Genomic DNA, 12,851 nt, shown 5'->3' with positions numbered 1-12,851 from the left:
CCCTCAACTTGTTGCCTTTAATTGATTTCTCTGGTCTTTTCTTTGTCTTTTCCCATTCATGCACACTTCCCTTCAGAAAAATGGGATCATTTTCTCTGCTAACAACATCATTGGATTTCCCACCAAAACACCTGAGGTGTTTGCTTATGCATATTCCTCTGCTTGTGATGTTCACCCTGCCATGGCCACACCATGTCCACAGGTCCAAATCCTGCCCATATGAAAGGTCAAGTTTAAGTGCCACTTGCTCCTGCCTCTCCCCCAGTTGGAGTCATCTCTGTCCTCTGGGTTCCCAAAGCACTTGAGCCTCACAGCGTGGCTGTTTATGGACATGCCTTGTTCCCTCTTCTAAACTGGGAGTTCCCTTGGGGTAGGCTCCATGGCCTGGTCATTTCTGTATCCTTGAGCCCATGGACAAAGCTGTGCATGCAGCAGGTACTTGATTATTTCTGTGCTCTTAGTCTTCCATCGCCCAGAGATACTCCTCTCCCAGAAAGGCAGCTGTGGAGGCAGTGCAGGTGGGTGGCTGGTGGCTTCAACTCTGGACGGATAGACCTAGGCTGACTCCATGACTCGCTGTGACCTTGGATAATTTACTTAACTGCTCCAACCTCAGTTTCCCCATCTGTATAAAGGCAGATATTGATAGTGCTGTCACCAGCTTATTGAGAGGATGGTGTGGGAGAATGCGTATCCCCTAAACATAGCACCTGCCACTCTCAATAAACATCAGTACTTGTTATCAGTTCTAATCCCACCATTAGCAGCTCTGCAGCCTTGGCAAATAAATTCACTTTCTTGAGACTTGACTTTCTCATCTGTAAAATGGGAACAACAATCTCTGCTGGCCCAGCTTGAGATGTCATTGAGAAGATGAAATGAGATGATAGATACTGTGTGAGTCAAAGGCTGTGAATGGCAGAGTCCCAGCTCGATTATGTTTAATGAAGAAATAGGAAATTCATTGGCTCATATCACTTGATCATAGGAGGGTTGAAGCCAGTGGAGCTGGCACCCACTTTCTGTCTCTCATCTCTGTCTCTTTGTGCATGACTTCATCTTTGCCATGAGAAAGGCTGGAGGCATGCTCACAGGCAGCTCCACCTACCCACTGTCCTCATGTCTGAACAGGAAAGAGTGCTCCTCAACAGTCTCAAGAAGAAAAATCCTAGAGAAGGCTCTGATTGGACCAGCATGGTCACATGGCCACCTGTGTAGCAGGAGAGAAAAGGAACACACTGTGCGAGAGAGGAGAAGCAGTTCCCTAAGCAGAGGGGAGATGTTTGTTACTAGATGAAGGAGACAGAGCATTGGGCAGACAAGTGGAACAGATGTCCCCTCCAGGTATGAATGCACTTCTTTCATCCATCCCTATGCATCTAGCACTGTGGTGGGCACAGAAAAATAAAGATGAATAAACCGCTATCATTGCCTGGATAGCGCATGGCTTTGTGCGTGGGCTATAGGGATGTAGACATGGCACTCCATAGTTTAGAGAGAGAGTTCTAAACTATGGGAGAGTTTGAAATTTGCTTTACAGGTATAAGGTGACATTACTGCTATTCGTATCATTTCTCAACATGCAATTGTTTATGGGAACCTCTGGGAGTCAGGAGAGATGAGAAAAAAAGAAGTGGGGATCAGAACAGATCACAGAGCGAGATCACTGAACAGTTAGCAACAGGCTATTTTGCACACTTTCTCATGTCATCTTTGCAAGAAACTTTCAAAGTAGGAATTACAGTCTGCATTTTCGAGGTGAGGAAGGGGATGCCTGGGGAGGTGAAGTGGCTCCTCAGAGGGCATGTGGCTAGAAAGGGCAATGCTGGGATTTGAACCCAGGTCTGTCCCACCTGGGTCTCATGCTTTTTGCCCAGTCCCATGGAGTGGCAGGGAAATGACTGGCCAGCTCCTGCCTTGGAAGCACATCTTTTGCATCTTTTCAGAAGAAACCAGAGCTTACTCAGGCAGAGGTTAGGGCCTGGGAGAATCAAGTGTGGAATGAATAAGTGGCCAACAGAGAAAATAATTCAGGAGGCAGGATTGAAAGGAAAAGACCCTTGTAGGGGTGTGTGTGGGGATCCTACACCCCAGTCCCCATCTCCCTCCCCTACCTCTCCCTTTCTCCTCTTCAACTGAACTCCAAGTGGCAGATTTATTAGTTTTAATTAACAGCCCAAATGCTGGGAAAACGTCCAAATTCCAGCTCTCGGCATCACTGGGTTTCCACGGGAAGGGGTGTGAGGGGGATGATGCCAGGAATAGTAATGAGCGGGGGTGAGACAGCAGGAGAAACCACCTTCCCCGCCTGGACCTGGCCTGGGCACCTCCCATCCATCCTCTGGCCCCAGCCTGACCTAACTTCATAGGAGCTAGAGCTGGGCTGGCCTTGTGGGTAGGGGGAGGCCCAATCCCATGTAAGGTCATGGGGTTTGGGAGCATTTGGCTTGTCTGCTGCTGTGTGACCTTGGCCAAGCTGCTTGACTTCTCTGGGGTTATTGTGAAATTCATGTGCAAAGTGAAGGGGATAATTTCAAGCCCTCTAAGAGTCCTGGCAGCTCTAACTTGTGATTCAGCTTTTTTTCCAGATCTTCTAACTGCCCTGCTTTTCTGACTCTTCCTTGTCCAGGGAAACTCCTTGAATTTCTCTCTTGGACTCTGCTTCTCTCCTAGGGCCTCCTTCTAGTTTGGAAAAAGTTCTCCACTCCCAGCGTAAGCGTAAGGCCTTCACTTGGAATCAGGAGCAATCCTGTCTGAGGTCTGTCAATTTGAGCTTGACCTTGGCTCTGTGAGCCCTTACTGGGTGGAGGTCTCAGGCAAGTCTGTGCCATGCCTGTTTCCTCATTGCACATGGGGATGACAATGCCTGTTTCCTTGGTGTGTGTGTGTTGAGGAGGGGGTGGTAGGTGAGGGGAGGTGGTGGAGATTCAGTGGAATAATTCTAGTGCAATGCCTGTCTGGTACGACGATCAACGTGGGACCTACCCATGACCACGTGAGGCTGGGAGCCACGCCTGAGACCTTTTCCTTCTGAGAACCCACTGAGAGCAGTGCACAGGGGGAGGGGCTGCTGTCATTAGTGGTAACCAGCAACAGTTGGTTGGAAATTCCAGTCACTGGCCAAGGTCAGATTGAAGGGAACTCTTCAGATTCCAGTTCTACCCCTTTTCCCTCACTATAAGCCCTGTGTCTTCAGCTCGACTCTTTTTTCCTGCTGTGCCGAGATCATGCAAAATTATTCAACTAAAATCATTCAGCAGGAAAGGCAACATGAACAATCACAGTTTCTGCTGAGAAGCCATGGCCTTCGCTGAGTCTGGGCAGCAGGAGCTCAGTGTGGCTGGGAGGTTGACTTGTTTCAGTGTTTTCCAGAGACAGAAAATGCAGGCCCGTGCTGACTCCTTTCCTCCAGCAGAGCCTCGAGCCCTAAAAGCTAAGTGGTCAGGTAGTCTGGTCCCACTTCGGCACCAGGTCTTGCTGGGGGTCTTCAACCAGCATGCCAGGACTCTCCGAGTCCCAGGTTCACCAGGCTGAAATTGCTGGTATGAGAAAAGGAGTTTGGAGCTCACACCCATGGCTCCTGGTCTCTGAGAAGCATGTTCCCCTCTGGGTTCTGGAGGGCAATGAGGAAGGGAGAGAGAAGGGGAAATGAGGGCTGAGGGTGGGAAGGCAGGCAGGGGGAGAAGGAGGAGGGCTGGGGGGGAGATCCAGGAATGGAGATCCATAAGACCCCAGTTAGGCATCTCTGGGTGATGTGACTTGCTTGTAGGGTACTTACTCCAAATGTATGTTTCTCTCTCCATCTGGAATGCAATGAAAAACCTAGAGTCCCTTGGTCATAAATATGTTGACTTCTTCACCCCTCCCTCTTCCAACCAACCTTCCACCTACCCATCTGCCCATCCAACATGAATAGGGCCTTTCAGGCAGGCTCTTAGCAAGGGATAAAGAAGTGAATAAGATGTTGAAAGTCTTCAAATCAAGTCCTGGCACTCCCTGCCCCACACCCACCACCCAAAACCTGCTCTTTTCTTTGTTCTTTTACTGATACAGGGTGTTGCTCTGTCACCCAGGCTGGAATGCAGTGGCACAAACATGGCCACTGCAACCTTGATCTCCCAGACTCAAGTGATCCTCCCATCTCAGCCTCCCAAGTAGCTAGGACCACAGGTGTGCATCACCACACCTAGTTAATTTTTGTATTTTTTGTAGAGACAAGGTCTCACCATATTGCACTTCTGGGCTCAAGCAATCCTCCCGTCTTGGCCTCCCAAAGTGTTGGGTGGCATGAGCCACCATGCCTGGCCTAACCTGCTCTTCTCTGTCTTGGAGTTTGGTTCCACTATTTCCTTAGTCCTCCCAGCTGGAAACCTTGCTTTGTTCTCTCAACTCTCGCCTGCCTCACCCCACCCCAACTCTCATTCTTCCTTCCAATTCATTTCACCTTCATCACCACGTACTTCCGGTGCTAATATATCCAGTCCCGTCATTCATCACCACCGTGACGCTCGCAGCCAGGGAAGGAGGGAGTGAGGCCTCGGGACTTACTTGACTTCCTCTCTTGATTCTGTGCCAGGGCTGGGTGTGGAGTGAACATGAAGAGCTCTGGAGTCAGAGGGGCCTGTTTCTAAGCCTGCCTCTGCCTTTTCCTGGACGTGCCACTTTGGGCAAGATCTTAAACTCAGCCTCAGTGTCCTCCTTTGGAAGACGAAGATGTTAGTATTTCTTCTACATGAGGAGGCTGAAGAAACCGGATGATGAATGCCAAGTGCCTCTGCGGTGCTTGGCACACAGTAGGGGCTCAGGGAATGCTGACCCCACCTGCCCTCCCACTCCCTTCCCCCTTCTTCTTTCTCCTCGTCCTCCCCACAGGCGTACACTTCCCAGCACCCAGGCTGCAGAGCCCTGTGCAGCTGGCTCAGCCCTCCCAGGAGAGGTGCAGGTGGTCAGGGGTCCCAAAGTCACATCAGAGGTCTTGATGGGAAGCAGGAAGGATGGAACTCCACTTGGCTTCTGGGGAATTACTCAAAACTAGACTCCAGGCTCCCTGGTGGGGGTGGGGGATAAGCCCACAGAACTGAGTAGCTCCCAGGGCTCCCCACAGATCTCCAAGCAGAAAACCCCAAAACTTCATCTCTGTGGCAGGCAGAAAGAGGCTCCTCCTAGTCGCAGCCCCTAGGTGTGGTGAGAGAGCACCATCTCCTCCCAGGGATGAGGAGGAAGGAAGCACATTCTATGAAGGGGTATCCAGGCACCCTCTGATCCTCACCCATCACCCCAGCCGAATTGTCTTCTTGCTGGTTATTCTGTGAAGGAATATCCAGGCACTGTTTGATCCCTACCCATCACCCCAGCCGAATTGTCTTCTTGCTGGTTTAGGATTCTAGACTGTTTGGGCTGGAGAGGTCCAATTCTTCACTTTACAGATGAGGAAACTGAGGCACCAAGAGGAGATGGATGTGGAACCCGTGACTCTTGCCTTCCTATTCAGTGCTCTTAAATCTCCTGAATTCCAGGAATCTGGGCTTAGCGTAGGAGCCTCCCACGAAGGCTGGGATGTGGTTCCCTGAACAGGGAGGGAGGAATTGGCCTTGGGACAGGGCGCATGGGTGGCTCTGGCACACTGGCAATGTCCTGTTTCCTGGGACCTGGGAGGTGGTTTCCTGGGTGTTCACTTTGTATAACTTATTAAGTTCTACATTTATGGGCTATTCAATTTTTGGTATTTGTGTTATATTTCACAATAAAAAGGGTTTAAAAACCCTAATAAATCCCACTGAAATCGATTACACGTACAAAAAAAAGAGAGAGAAAGGCCTCAGGTGTGAAGGCGGCCCAATCCACGTTTTAGTCTTGGCAACTGTTCGAATTCTAGTTACTCCGTCTATAAAATGGGTACAGCAATCCTCACCTTTCTGCTGTCCAGAGAAGTGAGCATGGTGGTGGGGCAGACATTTTTCAAGCACCCAGCACACTCTGCTATAGGAGGGTGACGGGCATCATGGCTCCCGGGTCAGGGTTGGGTGTGAACACCCTGACGACATGGCCATAAATGCCATCCCTGACCTCCCTTTCAAGGCCATGTACAGTCTGCCAGGCCGCTGCACCGCTGACCTTTCAGAGCACGGTTATTGGAGGTCTGGTGGTCAGGGTCTCGTGCAGGTTCTGCTTTGCCTTTCTGTAACATGGGAGGATTGAGGGGCGTGTCCCCAGAAACACCTAGATTCTGTTCGTTAAGGGAAAGCATGCTGCCCAAAGGTCCAGAGGGGTCATTTGACTGTCTCAGTCACACAATGTTGTGTGCGGGTCTGAACTGAGGATCCTGTTCCCAGGACCTCTCAGGGAGCCCCCGCCTTCCTGCACGCCTTGCCCTTGTCCTGGACCCCATGGGGATGAATGCCAGAGCAGCCTGCATTCCTCTCTGCTGTCCCTGGTGATGCAGGGCTGGCCCTGAGCATTTGTGGCTTTTAAGTTTCCTGAGATTTAAGGCCAGGCTGGCTGGTGGCCTCCACCTCCCCAGGCTGTGGGTGGGAGGCGGGGGATGATTCATCTCTCCTCTCCTGGTGCTTAATAAGAACATGGCTATAAATGTAACTGGGCCGTTTACGAGCCCTGCCGGCTGGCTGCCTCTCCGTATCAGCCTAGCAGCTGCCTCCTGGCCCCTCGGGGTCGGCCTGGCCCTGCCTGCTGTGCCTCTCCCAGGGGCAGGAGAAGGGGATTCTCTCCTCAGGTCTCCACTCCCACCCTGAAAGCCAGGAGTCCTCATGGAGTAGGACTAGGAGAGAGTGGGCAGCTGTGGTGGGATCCATCCTCTATTATTAATTAATAATAATTAATGCGGCTAGTGTTTGCTAAGTGACCCCTATGGCCTGTCAGGCTCAGCACTCGGGGGTGGGACGCACTGATGGGTAATTTCCAGCCCAGACCCTAGGAGCTTGCAGGGTCTGGTGGAGACTCACGAGAGAGCAGATAATTGTTATTCCGTGTGATATGCAGTCTGATGGCTGTCAGCGTGGGGCTCTGAGAGCAAAGTGCAGGGCCCTCCACTGCTATGGGCCAGGTGGCCCGGAAAGAGTTCCCAAAGAAAAAGGCTGCGAGGATAGGGGTGTGGGTTGGGGGGTGTTTGGCTCAGATGGGGAGGGCTATCCAGGCAGAACGAGTTGGCTTACAGGAGAGAGCAGGTCAGGGGTTAGGAAGCCTGGAGGTGTGGCTGGTGCTCAGGAAGGAGTGACCAAGAGGCCATGGGGGCAGGGCCCTACCAGGCATGAGCACGATGAAGAACCTCTAAGGGGTTTTAGAAAAGGGCCAGGGGTGAGGAGTGGAGATGCTGACATGAGTGTCTTAGAAAGATCACCTGTTGGGCATATGGTCACCTTTGCATCCTTATCATCAGATAATAAGGCGGGGTGCGGTGGTTCATGCCTGTTATCCCAGCACTTTGGGAGGCTGAGGCGGGCGGATCACAAGGTCAGGCGTTCAAGACCAGCCTGACCAACATGACAAAACCCTGTCTCTACTAAAAATACAAAAATTAGCCAGGCGTGGTGGCAGGCGCCTGTAATCCCAGATACCTGGGAGGCTGAGGCAGGAGAATCACTTGAACCCGGGAGGCGGAGGTTGCAGTGAGCCAAAATTGTGCCACTGTACTCCAGCCTGGGCGACAGAGCAAGACTCTGCATACAAAAAAAAAAAAAAGTAACCCCTTGCTCAGAGTCTTCCAAGGCAAATACTTATGCTTAAAATAAACCCTACATCCTCATGTGGCCCAAAAGGCGTGGGCAGTGTGGTCCTGCTGACGCTCTGACTTGGTTTTCCACTCACTCATTCTTCTCAGCCATGTGTCCTGTGGCTGCCGGTCCTGCGTCCCTTCATTCAGGTCTCTGGGTAGGTGTCATCTTCTCAAGAGCGCCTCCCTCACCATCCCTGTCGAACCCCCAACTCTGCTTTATTTTTCTCCAAGCACTTCTCTTTCCTGCATGAGATTTTGCTACAGACCACCCATTTATTAAATTGCAGTCTGTTTCTCTACCTTAAATGTAATCTCCACAGATGCAGAAATGCTGTCTGTTCTTTGGGCCCAGAACCCAGAACAATGCCTGGTCCCTGATCTGTCCTCAAATATTTGTGGGTTGAGTGAATGGACGGTGGGTGGAGTGAAAGTGGTCAGGCCAAGATCAGGGCCAGGAAGCCTCCTCGGTGACCCCTGAGGTTGTCAGAATCTTTTTGAGGGGATGCCAGGGGCCAGAATGCTGCTACTCTCTGATGGGCTATGGTGGTGCTGATTTCTGCAATAATATCTTACACACATGCACATACACACACACGCTTTACAAACTGCTTTCTTGTTTTTACCTCTTTAATCATCACAACTACCCTCAATTTGATGGATGTCAAATAAGGATAATACTCTTCCTAGGGCTGTCTTGAGGATTAAATGAGTTAATATGGGGAAAGTGTTTAGATTAGTGCTGGAAAGATGGTAAGCACTCAAATATCAGCTTTTTCTTATTTTTAAGGCTCAGAGAAGTGGTGACTCATCCAAGGTCACACAGCTAAGAGGTGTGTGAATGGGAGGGTCTTAAACTTTGGTGGCCATTTCACCTTGTTGCTGCTTCCCGCAGAGACCCCCCTTCCCATCTCCCTCTTCTACTCCTGCTAGCAATCAGATGTAGCTAAAGGCTTGGCCAATCCACAGAGAACCATTCCTAACAAAACGTTGTAGGCATGCTGAGTTCTAAGCCCCATGTAATCACAAAGGGCTCCTCCAGTCCACAGAGACTGTTCTAGCTGTGAGTTCTTGAAGTTGGCCTAAAGGTGGGCTCCTGTAATGTCCAGCAACTGGATGACTCCACCAAGAGGAAAGGGGCTGAGCTGGAGAGAAAACAAACTGGACCACCCATTTGCTGCTGTGAAGACCACGACTGACCGATGCTGGGAACCTGCCCACTCAGCAAGCACACCTGCATGCCAGCTTGCTCCATTGTCCCTCCCCACTGGTCCTTCTCCACCTCTGCCAGCTCCTCTACTCACCAGGTCCCCTTTCCCCCTTCACCGTCACCATGCCTTTTGCTTTTGACCTTTCTCTAATGATCTCAGAGTTTCCTCATCTGGGGGAATAACCCTCATTACATTGCTGGATTGAGTGCCTCTCCACTTCACAGAGAGGCTGACTGCAGTCTAGAGAGAACCACTTGCTGAGGGCCACCCGGCAAACCGGCCAGTCATAAAACATGAGTCTGGTGGGGAAACAGGGGAGCCACACCTGGCTCTGCTGTTTTCTGGCCATGCAACCTTGAACAGGTTTCTGAATCTCTCACCATTTTCTTCATCTGCAAAATAGGACAAATAATGCCCACCACATTGGCTTGTTTTGTTTTTGGAAGATAGAATGAGGCAATTGGCATAAGTCACCCACACAGTGCCTGGCATTAATAGCTGCTCCATATGTGTTAGTTCCCTTCCTCCCTACCTTTTCCACAAAAATAGAGGAGGTAGTTGAGGTGGGGGTGGAGTGGAAACCTAAATACAACAGAAAATCCGGCAAATACCCAGACTTCAGGAGCTGACCAATCAATGCAACCACAGAACCAGACACATACTATCATTGCTTAACCAATTTTGCAGGGGGAAAAAAATCAAAGGATAGCTACAAATGAAAAACTAACAGAGTAAAACCAATACTCATTTATCTGGAACTAGTTTGCTGTCAGGAGGGGCCAGTCCCTCTGCCTCAGGACCTGTCGATTCCAACTGCTCAGAGAGATGACAGGCAAGAGATGCATTCTCTTCCTCAGCGTTGGATGATGAGGGAGAAGCAGAGAAGGAGGGGTTCAGCCAAAGAAGCAAGAGGAGAACTGCAGCTAGCCAAAATGACAGAGAAGTCAGGCAGCTCCTGTTGAACACTATGTTAGCTTCCCTCATCTGACTAGAAGTACATCATTCAGTTTGCAAAGACTCCCAAGGAGGTCCAGAGAAGCAGAGCCATTCACTGGCTAAGGCATGGACCCCACAGCAGGGCTGTCATAAACTGTTGGGTATGTTGTACACTGCACAAAACGTTCTAGCCAACAGGGGAAACAGGAGCTGAAATCTAACCTACACTTCACTGCAAAGCATGCATCCTTGTACAGGGCCCTGTTTTCCCAAAGAAAGGGATATATTTTTCTAGCTTGCACAAAGGTGTCATAAGGTTTAATGCTGCTCTTGTCCCTAGAAGAGGCTGAGAAGCTGTCTCTAAGAAATAAGTGTGCTTAGACTCAGGGTAGTGAAGAGGGAGGGAGGCAGGAGCTTCTTCAAATCAGCCCAGGAGCCTAGACGTTTTAAGAACTTGTCAAATGACATTCTTACTTATCTGTTATTAGGACTGTGAGCTCCTCCAGGGCAAGGCTGTATGCTCATCTTTTGAAATTGTTCATACTTATCCCAGTCCTGGGCACATGGCACTTGGTGACTGTTGAAGGAAGGAATAAATGAAACTGACATGAAGGAGAGGGAAGGAGTAGGATGAGAAGAAGAGAGTGAAGGAACAGGAAGTGTTGGGAAAAAAGGAAGAAGAGAGAAAAGATGGGGAAAAGGCATTGAGGAATAAGGGAGGAGATGCAAAAGGTGAATGAAAAGATCTAGCAGGAGGGCAGAGGCTGTACCAGAGAGAGGCAGAGTGAGGCTGAGATTTCAGAGGGGGAGGAAGAGGGTGGTGGTAGATAGCTCAGGACTCTGGAGGCCTGGCAGGCTTGGGGTGGGGCGGGGGCTTTGGAGCTTAGAATCTGCTGTGTTCTGAATGTTTGTACCCCCCAAACTTATGTATTGAAACCTAAACCCTAAGGTGATGGTATTTGGAGGTGTGGCCTTTTGTGGAGGTGATTAGGTCTTATGAGCTCTGCTCTTATGAATGGGACTAATGGGACTAGGAGCTGCTGTGGTTTAAATGTGTCCTCCAAAGTTCATGTGTTAGAAACTTAATTCCCAGTGCAACAGTGTTGATAGGTGGGACCATTAAGAGGTGATTAGGCAATGAGGGCTCCATCCTTATGAATGGATTAATGCTGTTATCATGGGAGATTGACCTCCTTTCTCTCTCTGTCTCTCATACTCAGTTACTTTTCTGCCTTCTGCCTTGTAATGTTGAAGCACAAAGGACCTTGCCAGATGCTGGCACCATGCTCTTGAACTTCCCAGCCTCCAGAACTGTGAGAAATGAATTTTTCTTTATATATTCTGTGGCATTCTGTTGTAGCCACACTAAAGGAGACTAAGACAGTGTCCTTTTATGAAAGGCCCCAGAGAGCTGCCTTCTCCCCTCCACTTTGAGAGGAAACAGTGAGAAGACACCATCTGTGAACCAGGAAACAGGCTCTCCCCAGACACTGAATCTGCTGGCGCCTTGATCTTGGTGCCAGCCACTGGAATTGTGAGAAATAAATTTCTGTTGTTTGTAAGCTACCTTGTTTATCGTATTTTGTTATAGCAGTGCAGATGGACTAAGACAGGATCCCTGCCTCTGATCCTGAGGTCACTACCTGAACTCCTGGAGGCCTATATCCATGAGCAAGCCTAAGATTTGCTCCACAACCCTGACCTGAAGGGCAAGGCCGTAAGTGTTCATTGATGCTTGCTTTCATTTGTTATTGATGAGGGAACAGGTGATAAGAGGTACCCTATAGCCTGGGGCACCATTCCCAGGCCTATATCTTTGCTGTTTCCTACTTCAAAGCAGTTAAAAACTTGGTAGCTGAAGCCCTACAGGCTTGACCTGGAGTACCCTCTTGTCTTTGGGTAACAAGGCTTTTTATAACCAGCTCTGGACTCTTCTGCGAGCCCAGCCCATGGGGCTGCCTACTGAGCTAGATTAGAACTGAGGGCTCTTTTAGGGAGTAGTTATGCTCCTGACTTTGGCCCCAGATTGCCTTGGGGAGATCCTGGCTCTCACTTACTGTTATTCACTTACTGTGTGACCTTGAAGTTGGTTAACCATTCTGAGCCTAAGTCTCCTTATAAGGGCAATATTACCTCCCTCAGAGATATTGTGAGGGAAAAACAACATTATATATGTAAAGTGCTCACAACAGGGCATGGCACACAGTATATGGCAGTAGGGATTTATAACTGATCCTCGGTCAGGGCCTTTCTCTATTACCTGCTTTCCATCCTCGTTATGTCCCTTGATTCATCCCAGCTTAACATCCAAATGCTGTCTAACTTACTGGATTCTCAAATGTTAGAATTCATACTTTCCTCTGAAAAGGACTGTTTTGTCCCACCTGACAAGACATAGGAAGGGTTTGTGCCCTCATTTGGACCAAAGGGCCAAACGGTTAAGGGGCAGGTTCTAGTTCCAGATAAGATTGAGCAAGCACATTTTACTCTCCCTCTCCCACTGAATGTAGTAAAAAGTCTAGATAGAATGCATGGTGCCGCTACTTGAGGACTTTGAAAATTAAATAATAGAGGCAGATTAAAGAAGAAGATTAGAATTTGAAGTACTTCTGGACTTGTGGTGAGTTTCCTGTTTTATTTTTTTCTCTTGTATGCCCTGGGCTTGACTTAAGATAGCCTGAAATCCAGAAAAGGGCACAGGGTGCAGACCAGGAGAAGCCTACGGAATGGAAAAGGGGACTCCTGATACTCAGAGACAGTGGGGGAAAATCCCTCCATTGTTTTTTCTCCTGTTTTCTCCCTTTTTGCTTATGCCCTAGCCCAGGTAATCCTTTGACAGTAGGATGGAAGCAGCAATAGCAGTAGTAGTAGGGACCTGCAATCATGTAAATCTCTGTGGGAGGAAAACTTGCCCTTACGACCAGAGGACCTGTGGTTCCAACTGGCCCCAGATGCAGACATAGTCATGGTAAATAAAT

General features: G+C 49.5%; 1 long non-coding RNA gene across 1 annotated transcript in view; it reads left to right on the top strand.

Annotated features, from left to right (window-relative positions):
- The window catches only part of LOC135967633 (uncharacterized), a 69,185-nt gene extending 57,753 nt beyond the window's left edge, over positions 1-11,432 (top strand). Inside the window, exon 3 of the long non-coding RNA XR_010581777.2 lies at positions 11,094-11,432. This is a non-coding gene — a long non-coding RNA (uncharacterized lncRNA). The remainder of the gene's footprint in view (positions 1-11,093) is intronic.
- The last annotated feature ends 1,419 nt before the right edge of the window (positions 11,433-12,851 follow it).

Source organism: Macaca fascicularis, chromosome 16 (genome assembly GCF_037993035.2).
Source record: "Macaca fascicularis isolate 582-1 chromosome 16, T2T-MFA8v1.1".
In the NCBI taxonomy this organism is placed as follows: domain Eukaryota; kingdom Metazoa; phylum Chordata; class Mammalia; order Primates; family Cercopithecidae; genus Macaca; species Macaca fascicularis.
Note: the sequence above shows the minus strand (reverse complement) of the source record. Positions and strands in the feature narration are given on the sequence as shown.